Genomic DNA, 10156 nt, shown 5'->3' with positions numbered 1-10156 from the left:
GCCACCCTGCCCTCCGCGGCCTCGCGCCCGTTGCCGCCGCCGCCGGGGCCGGACAGCCGCTGCCGGACAGCAGCCGGAGGATGCGACGCAGCGCAGGTCACTGGGGCCGCGGGCCAACCGCCGCGGGAACTAACCGCTGGCTGGGGAAGGGAGGCCGGGCCGGGGAGCCGGGAGATCGAGGCCCGAGGGCTGAGGGGACGGCTTGAGGGGCTGAGGGCCCGGCGCCGGGGACAGGCCGGAGGAGGACGCGCGGCCTGAGGCGAGGGTGGAGAATCGGGAGGCTGAGAAGATGCGGCCTGAAGCGCCGGTCGGACGCGCACGGCCAGCGACGGCTAACGGGGCGACGGGCGCGCGGCCATGTTGGGCCCGCTGGCCGGGGCTGCACCTGTGCCCGGCCGGCGGGCGGCCGCCTTTGTTCCCGCGGCGCCCGGCGGGCCGAGCGAGCCTTTGTGCGGCGCGGGGCCGGGTGGCACGGTGGGAGGGGCGGCCGGGTGGACCGAGAGGCGCTTTTTGTGTGCGGAAGCGTCCGGCGTTGACACTCGGGACCTCGGCCGTTGGTCAGCGCGGCGCCGCGGTCGCCGGCCCTTGCCGGGCCTCGCAGGTGGAGACGAGGCAAGCTGGACCCGCGGACCCGCCCGGGGCTGTGGCCGCGCCTCACAGGGCGCGCTCCCTCGCTTGGGATGCAGCTCTCAGCCTAGAAGGCGCAGGGCGCGGCGAGCCGGACCGTGACTACCAAGTGCCTGGCTATTGCCTTGGTTTTAAATCTCAGCATTTAAAAGATGTTTGGTTTGAGTTTCGGTGAGAAGAAAATGGATGAGGTTGTTGCATAGGACCGGTTGCAACATTGAGCTTTTCTCCCTTCTCAGCTCAGGACAAGGTTTGACATTGACGACGAAACGGTATGAAATCGGATGTTCTGACGGGAATCATTTTCAGGTAGATAATTGGAGGGGTGTGTATTTTATAACGGACCCCGTAAAGAGACCAGCGAGAGTTCAGAATTAGGTTAGAGAAGTTCCTAAGTACTGCCGGTTTAATCCCAGACTTTGAAGGCCTTGACTTTTAAAGGAATTAAATCTAAGATCATGTGTGGATGTTAGTACTATTTTATGTATTTGAAATAAGGTATCACCATAGAAAGTAAGTTAGGAAACATCTCACTTAGGAACCTGAGACTTTTAACTGGCATATTTTTCATGCTTTAAGTTCTGGTTATGTTCTTAAGTCGCTGGTATACATACATACATACACACACATACATTCGTGCGCGCGTGCACACACACACACACACACAAATACAGAAAGTAGCATGGAGAGAGCAAGTCCCGTAAGCACAGCTCTTTCTATGTGTTCTCCCATTCCTCAATACCCAGAGTTCACATCATAACTGTTGGCTAGAGATGAAGAGGGTTCATACCTTATGCATTTGCTTACTTTGAGTCATTTCCTTTTCTTTTCTTCCATTTTCTTCTCTTCCCAGCAGCCTTCACTTTTGATTTGATGGCTCAGAGTGTGTGGACTTAATATTTGCTTGTGAAGTTGTATACGCTTTTGTGAATAACTCTTACAGATTCAGAATGAAAATCTTCTCCTTTTGGCCTTTGATTCTAAGGGTCAGCATATAGTGAATTTAAAAAAAAATGGACAATTTTCATGTGTTCACAGATGTGGATATGTTCACTGTAATGTTATAAACTAGCATAACTTGAAGTGTGTGGAGACATAAAGAAAAAAGCAGTAAGACTACAAGTGTAATTACTAGGTTATTTTTGTGCAACCAAGCTATATGGGGCTGTTAAGCCACTGCCTGAAGAAATGTGAGGAACCAAAAGAAGACTTAAGTCAGAACTGCAGAATGAGTCAGGCATTAGAGACCCTGTGGGTTACTTAAGGGAGGAGTCTAGCCTTTCATCCATTCAGACAATCTTCCAAGAAGTACTCAGGCTTTAAAAAGGTTTACTCACATGGCAGAATGTGAACTAATTAGTTACTTCCTTTTTTACAGTTTTGACAATTCAGTGTAAAACATGCATATAGATGGAATTAGACTAAGAAGTGCTGGTGAAAAGATAGGAAACACTAGTTAAATGTGTCCTATATGAGCTGTAGGGATTGAATCTTCTTACCAAGTAATAGCACATGTAAAAAATGGTGCTAAAATGAGCTGATGAATATAATTTGAATTTATTATTCTTTTTATTCCATCAAATAACTTTTTGAGTGAGTGCTTAATTAGTGATAATTGAAAACAGATTTTTTTTTTTTGAGACAGGGTGTTGGTAAGGGACTATGGCTGCCTAGAACTTACTACATAGACTAGGATGGCCTTAAACTTTGAACAGTCTTCATAGTACTGAAATTGTGAAGGGTATTGTGTATATCTGTTGACAATTGAGCCCTGGACCTTGAACATTAGGCAAGCTCTCAACTACTGAGCTACGTCTTTAGCGTGACGACAAGTCTTTATGTTCATGTGTTCTAATATTGTGTTTTATTTTCTGGCAAATTGCTCAAGACTATAGAATACATACAGCATTATATAAGTATGTAGTCTCCTGGCTGCACTCTCTTTCTCTTGGGTCAATTCAATCAGAATATCTCTCTTCCCAAATTTGTGGTGATCTGTCTTCACTCCAGCCTTTTGTACAGGTTGTTGTTGGGTATGGGCCACTGATTGTTTTACATAGCACAGCATACAGCTTTGTAATGGCTCTTTTACCTTTTGGGTAAATTCTTGAAAGTGGTACGCTGTTAGTTTTGGGCACCCTGGTTTCTGCTTTTCACTTTTTCACATCAGAAGTACACCTAAATAATAAGTAAACATGGTTTAGGGTACTCTTAGCATGTGACCTGTTTGCCTCTCTTTAAACCATGTTGAAATAGAAAAGTTCCAGAAAGCTGAATATGAAAGAAAAAGAGTTGAGCTGAGGTCCTCCTTTAAGTACATCTTAGCTTGAGCTTTATCTTAGAAGCCAAGCCCTGTCGTTCCTGCCTGTTTTGGAAGTCCCTTGTAGGTATGATTTTACTTCTTGTGGCTTTCCTTTCTCTGATCTCTACTAGCTTAGTGATAAACAAACAAACAAATGCATGTGGTAGTTGAGAGGTCAGTTTGCTAGTTTGTGCTCATGCTAAATGGAGATAGCTTTTGAAACATTGCAAGTATGCAAGTGCAACAAATAAGGAGGAGCAAGAGCCTCTGCTGTTTCTGGTTGATTTCTCTGAATCGCTGGGCTAGGCAAAAAGAATTTAAGGTATAGAAGCAAAAGGTATCACTATAAGTTAGATTACTCCCATGTTTACAAACTATCAGTATGGTTTGTTAGTTTCTCTGAGTAATGGTTATTTATACTGAACATTGTGGGAGAAAAAGATTTTATGTTAGTCTCAGGAGATATAACACCATCTTTTGGTCTCCTTTGGCACCAAACATGTGTATGATATTCTCATATTCTCTCTCTCCCTCCCCCTCCCCCCCTCTCTCACACACACATACACACACACACACACACACACACACACAGAGGCAAAAGACTCATATAAAATAGTGAACTAATCTTAAATTTTTAAAATTCAGACTTATGTGAGTGTCTGCTGTATGTATGTGTGTGTGAGTGTGTGTGAGTGTGCTCATGCTTGTGCCAGTGCCTAGTGAAGCCAGAAGAGAGCATTTGACCCTCTGGAGCTGGAGTTAGAGGTGATTATGAACCTCTCAGCATGGATTTTGAGAATCAAACTCAGGTCCACTTGAAGAGCAGCAGGCCCTCTTAACCACTATGTAATTTCTTTGGTCCCCATCTGTCTTTTCTTTATTATCCGTGTCTGTGTGCACATGCATGAACGTGGACGTGCAGGTAGAGGTCAGTAAACAATTTTCAGGACTTCTTTTACTGTGGGTTCTAGGGTTTGAACTCTAGGGTTTGAACTCAGGGTTGTTCAAGCCTGGTACTCAGTACCAGGCTTGTACTTTCATTTGCTTAGTCATCTTGTCAGCCTCATTTTACTTCTTTTGGGCATGTTTCCCCTTGAGCCTTTGCGTGGTTAATTTTTGATACTCTTTCCCACTTCATACATGGCCTGCCATGTGTGTGCATGGACTCATGAGTTATAACCTTTAGTTATGTCTTAACTTGAACCTCATACAGGACGCTTCTAATTTGGAAGCAACCTATTTTGGAGGGCTCTTGTAGGTAAGATTTCAGTATTTGTGACTTTCCTCATATTTTCCTGGTCTCTATTATTATCTGTTTTAGCTATACCTTTTGCTTGCCCTAAACCCTAGACCCACTGTGCCTTCTTAGACCACTGGAATACTGTTTGTTCTGTCTATAATATTTTCTGTGTGACTTGATTATTATTTTTATTCTCTAAGAGGTTTTTACCCATTTTACTAGTTTAAAATGTTCTCTTGATCCTGTGGATGGTGACTCATTCCTTTAATCACAGCACTTGGGAGGCAAAGGTAGGGGATCTCTGAGTTCAAGACCAGCCAGGCCTATTTAGTGAGTTCTAGATCAGCCAGGCCTACATAGTGAGACCCCTGTCTCAAAAAACAAACACACTTAAATTGTCTAGTATTTCATTCAGTCTTAGCATTTTCTCCATAATTCTATGTGTTTTATAAGTTTTGCTCTTCCAGTCTCCATTGAGATATCTGTGTAGGTGGGGATTTGGTCTTTTAGTTTTTATCCTGAGTAACTAAAATGGTATCTGAAGACTGAGATTTGAATGAACCATCATTCAGTGCTTGAATGATGGTGATGAAGTGATGTTGATGAAGGAGGTTGTGTGAACATCTTTGAGAAAGAGGTGAGCCGAGGACTGGTGGGAGGTCAGTGAGGAGGCCTGTAGATCAGGACTAGAATAAAGTACTACATATGATAAGAGGTGGGGGTAGGAAGAGAGGACAGATGCAAGAATAGGAGCTGATGTGTATGTGTTTTTAAGTTATATTTACTTACTTGTGTGTGTGCATAGGACTCATGCCATGGTGTGATGTGGATGATAGAGGACAGTTAGCAGGAGTTCTCAGGAGGTCTCCTTGCTCACTGTGTGGGCTATAGGAATCAGATTCAGGTTGTCAGGCTTGGTGGCCAGCACCATTACCTGCTGAGCCATCGTTTGGACCCCTGATGTGGTTTTTACAGGCTGGAAAGATAAAGAGGAGAGGGGCCCAGATATTATGGTAATTACAGTATGAAAATTGGTTAATACTGGCCCCATTTTTACCTTGTTGTAAACCAGTGAGAGGGAAGAAGGGCCTAGTTTGTGGCCTACCTTTGTTCTTTCTGAAAGGAGGCTTTGATATCTTTGTTTTGGAAAGTACCCTAGATCTATCCTGGTGTTCCATGATATGCAGAAGAATCTCTAGGTCTAGAGGATTCCCTGTCTTCCTGTACTGTCCTCTAGTCAATCCTTTGTTGTCCCAAGATTATATTTTCATGATGCCCATCTCTCTTAAAATAATCCTGGCTTATTTCTGGAGCTTCAGTGCTGTTTTAAAATTTTTTATTGTTGTTTATTTGTTTTATTAGATTTTATTTTATGTGTATGGGTGTTTGTACATGCATCATGTGTGTGCCTAGAGAGGGCATTATTAAATCTCTGGGACTGGAGTTACATTGTGAGCCCCATGTTGATGTTTGAAACTGAACCTAGATTTCTGGAAGACCAGCAAATCTCTTAACTGCTGAGCCATCTCTCCAGTCCCCTGTGGTGGTTTTTGATGGTTCAGATCTTGTCTCTCGAAGCCTGCTTTCACTGGTGTTGGATATCTGGAATCAAAGCCCAGATGTACCAAGTGTACTTGTGCCAGATGTCATGGTGTTGTGTCAGGCCTCTAGCACATTCCCCAGGTTTTCATATTATCCTTTTCAGATAGTTTTTCAAAGGGATGCTCCTGACTGGTACCTTGGCACCTTTAGTACCTGGGCGTAGAAGGGACTCAGTTAACAAATGGAGTCAGATTTGGGGTATTATTTGATACTTTCCTAAGAATTTTTATTTCACAGGATTGTGTGGATTCAGATTTTATTTTTCAGTTAGAAATAGGAGGTTAACAATAATCCTTTTAAAGATTAGAGGTTGGTGTCATCGGTGTACAGTTTTGTTCTATGTAGCTTAGAAAATATGTGTGTTTGTGTGTGTGTGTGTGTGTGAGAGAGAGAGAGAGAGAGAGAGAGAGAGAGAGAGAGAGAGGGAGGGAGGGATGTGGCTTGTGGTTGGCATGTAGGGATAAGTGTACAACTTTCAAGAGTCAGTTCTCCTACCATGTGGATCTTGGCCCCTCTACGTTTTTAGTGTTGCAGATATTTTGTTTTTCTTTTTTCTGTTTGAAACAGTTTATCTGTGTAGTCTTGGCTGTCCTGGAGCTTGCTCTATAGGCCTGACTGACCTGGAACTCAGGGATCTGCCTGTTCTGTCTCCATGCTGTACTCCCACCTCCGTGCTTTTTATTTTTTAATTTTTTGTTTTTTGGATTTACTTTAGTATTTTATGTTTTTGACTGTATTGGTTGCATGCATATAGATACATCACAGTGTTACTGGTGCCATGGATGTCAGAAGAGAACACTGGATAGATACCCAAAGATAGATGTGAGCTATCATTTGGATTCTGGAATAGAATCCAGGTCCTTTGCAAGACGTCTTGACCACTGAGCCCCTCTCCAGCTCCTATAAGTCTTCTTTATTTCATCTTAACAGAACATGACAGCAGGAAATTTCAAAGATATTAGTTAAGTAACTTGCCCGAATTCACTATGCTTTAGGTGATAATGATTGGGTTTTATAGGGCCTGGAAAATTATTGTTCTCCTGCTCAGAAAAAATTTTAGTCTTATCTGTAAGTGGGTAGAAGGGGCAAAGGCCATTACAGTTTTGTACTTATGACTCTCATTTCCATTTATGTATGTATGTATGTATGTATGTATGTATGTATTTATAGTCTTTGAGACGGTCTTGCTGTATAACCCTGGGTGGTTTGGAACTTGGTATTTATAACAGGCTGACTTTCAACTTGTGATTGACTGATGTAGCTCAGGTTCCCAGGTGCTAGAATTGTAGGCATGTACCACACCATACTCAACTCTCTTGTCATTCATTTCTTATTTATTTTACTTATTATGTGTTTGCATATGAGAGCAGTATTCTTGTGCCATAGGGTGCATATAGAGATGAATTCTCTCCTGTCTTGTTGAGGCAAGGTCTCCTTTGCTGTTTTGGTTCCTCTGCATATATAAATCTAGCTGGCCCTGGAGCTTCCAGGTGGTTGTCCTGACTCTGCCTCCTCTTATGCCTGTAAGAGTGCGAAGATTATAGACACAAGCCACTGTACCTAGCTTTAAAAAACAAAACAGCATCTCACTATATAACCTTTGCTGGTCTGGAACTCACTATGTAGACTAGCCTCAAACTCAAAGAGTTTGCCTACCTGGGATTATAGGCACCACATCTGCTCCCCTATATACAGCATTTTTTGTTTTGCTTCCAAAGATGGAACACAGGTTGTTAGGTTTGCTTGTTATGTACTTTTACTTACTGGACTATTTCCGTAGTCTGCCTGCCTGCCTGCCTACTTACCTACCTACCTACCTGATTGATTCCCTCCCTCCCTCCCTCCCTCCCTCCCTCCCTCCCTGATAGTATCTCATGTAGTTAAGGCTGGCTTTGAACTAGCAGAGGATAACTTTGAGCTTCATTGGGCCATAGAGTGATTGGGTAAAAATATGTGCTGCACAAGTACAATGACCTTAGTCGATTCGATCCTCTAATCTATAGTGGAAAGAGTGAACTGACTCCAGAAAGTAATGCTGTGCTACTTTTTTGTTTGTTTGTTTGTTTGTTTTGTTTTTCCAGACAAGGCTTTTTTTGGTAGCCCTGGCTGTCCTGGAACTAGCACTGTACATCATGCCAGCCTCAAACTTAGCAGAGATCTGCTTGCTTCTGTTTTCCCGAGTTCTGGGATTAAAGGAGTGTGCCACTTATTAATATTATGCCACTTATTAATATTATGCCAGGAAGTGTTTGTGAGCCACCAAGGCCATCAAGGAGCCATGTCTGATGTAATAGCATTAGGGTCTCTTTATCACAAGCTCAGGCTTGGGCTCTTCTCCAACCCAACCCTGACACAGCAGGAGGGGAAGGGAAGGCAGAGCAGCCTCAAGCCCTCAGCAGGACAAGTTTTTATAGGAAAATAGGAACAAGTAAGGGGGGTGGTAGAGGGGGTATCCAGTCTGGCAAGCATCTAATAGAATGACTGTAAGGTGAGTGCTCTGAAGAAAGACCTTATACAATCACAAATGGTCTGAAAGTACATCTGAAACAATCAGACTAATCTTTGATTAACTGTTGTTAGGAAGTAGCTAGGGAGTAACTCTGGCCAAGGACAAGCTGTGGGGTACATGGTATATGGCTACATGGTTGCAGCTTGGGTTCTGAAAGTTTTCAGGCTTTTTTTCTTTAAGATGGAGGCAGTCCTAAGATGGAGTAGGTTTGGCCTCTTATTAACACATATCTTCCATAAAACAAACAGTAATATTTATTATTATTAGAACTTCCAATCCTCCTTCGTTCATCTGTCAAGTGCTAGGATTAGAGGCATATACCACCATATCCAGTTTATGTGGCCTTAGGGATTGAGCCCCAGGCTTCCTGTATGCTGTGTAAACCCTCTACTACCAACTGTGCTATCTCCCCAGTCTTCTGATATTTCTTTATTGAAAAGATAATTGAGATTAGCCTTGTGACAGTAATAAGCTGGAGCCCTGTCCTTTATCCCATGAAGTTTAGGGACCTACCTGAGAACAGGAGAAAAAAAAGGATAAAAGGTTTTGTTTTTGAAAACCTGTGGGATAGTCTTGGAGAAAAAAAAAATCGACCTCACATTTGATAAAATATCCATGTTTAACAGCTGATAAAACTACTGAGGAGAGAGGAATGTCTTAAACTATGTCACGGGACTGCCAGTGGCAGAAGTACGGACAGAAACCTCAAGACTAACAACCTGTTTCCTTCTACAGGGAAAGACAGGAGAGGACTGTCGATGATAAGAGGTTGGAATTACACTGACAATGTGTAGGGTTTATTTGCATCTGTGTCTGGTTAAAAAAGACATGGCTAAATACCATTTATCACGTCTGAGGACATTAGACATTAGAGTACTGAGTGCTAAGGATGTAGCTCAGTAATACAATAGAGCTTTAAAGTGTCTGGTTAAAAAAGACATGGCTAAATACCATTTATCACGTCTGAGGACATTAGACATTAGAGTACTGAGTGCTAAGGATGTAGCTCAGTAATACAATAGAGCTTTAAAGCCCCTGGTTCAGTCTCTATCCTTATCATTCCAAATAAAAAGAATTTGAAACAGTGTCTAGATTTGTTAGAAAAAAAAAACATGTTTAAAAAATTCTCAGATAGAGTTGTTATAAGCAACAGAAGAATTTTTATTTTTTAAACATTTATACAAACATTTACTAACATTTATACAAATCATTTACAGTGATTTGCGGTTAGGGATTTATTTCACATTCTTGACAGGAGAGAGGGTGAGTGTGAGGTTAGATAAGAACTAGTTTAGTGGATGATAGTATGAGTATGTATGTTCTGCCTGTTTTATGTGTTTTCAGAATTCCCAGAACAAAAAAATAAGTAACTCTTGAAAGAAAGATCTAGGTATATTACTAGGGACGGCATCAGGAAAAATTTCCTTATGGGTTGATTTGGAGCAGAATTAGAAGGGGTTCGGGTGTCAGCTTTATACAGGATAAGAATACATATTCAGGAGGTCACATCATAGGAGCAGGAAAAGCTTAGTATGATTAGAGTAAAAAATGAGGCTGGGCAGATGTATGGGATGTTGGAGAGGATTTTCATCGTCAGGAAATGAAAGGTTAGGTTCTAGAAGTATTTTAAGGGAGTTAGGTGATGCGTGCAACATAAATGTATGTGTTTTGGAAAACCTGTTCTTTACAGGGTACTGGATGGAGGTGATGGGATGGGTGGTTTTTTGTTTGTTTGTTTGTTTGTTTTTTCGTTGTTTGAGACAGCGTCTTGGTATGTAACCCTGGCTATTCTGGAACTCAAACAGATCTCTTCCTGTTTCTCTCTCCTTAATGTTGGGATACAGTGCCTAGTGCCACCATGCTGGGTGGGAAGAGT

At 42.5% G+C, this 10156-nt stretch overlaps 1 protein-coding gene across 4 annotated transcripts in view; it reads left to right on the top strand.

Moving 5' to 3' along the window:
• The first annotated feature begins 47 nt into the window (after positions 1–47).
• Nsd2 (nuclear receptor binding SET domain protein 2) overlaps positions 48–10156 on the top strand; it is a 79229-nt gene continuing 69120 nt past the window's right edge. The window contains exons 1-2 of one of the 4 annotated variants that reach the window (XM_028758015.1): positions 57–96; positions 867–936. The gene's annotated coding sequence lies outside the window, so the exon portion shown is untranslated. Of the gene's footprint in view, positions 97–772; positions 937–10156 lie in introns of those variants that run through there. The other 3 variants (XM_028758012.1, XM_028758013.1, XM_028758014.1) reach the window with 3 other exon arrangements.

The sequence above is a fragment of the Grammomys surdaster genome, unplaced genomic scaffold (genome assembly GCF_004785775.1).
Source record: "Grammomys surdaster isolate TR1022 unplaced genomic scaffold, NIH_TR_1.0 126187, whole genome shotgun sequence".
NCBI classification, from domain to species: domain Eukaryota; kingdom Metazoa; phylum Chordata; class Mammalia; order Rodentia; family Muridae; genus Grammomys; species Grammomys surdaster.
Note: the sequence above shows the minus strand (reverse complement) of the source record. Positions and strands in the feature narration are given on the sequence as shown.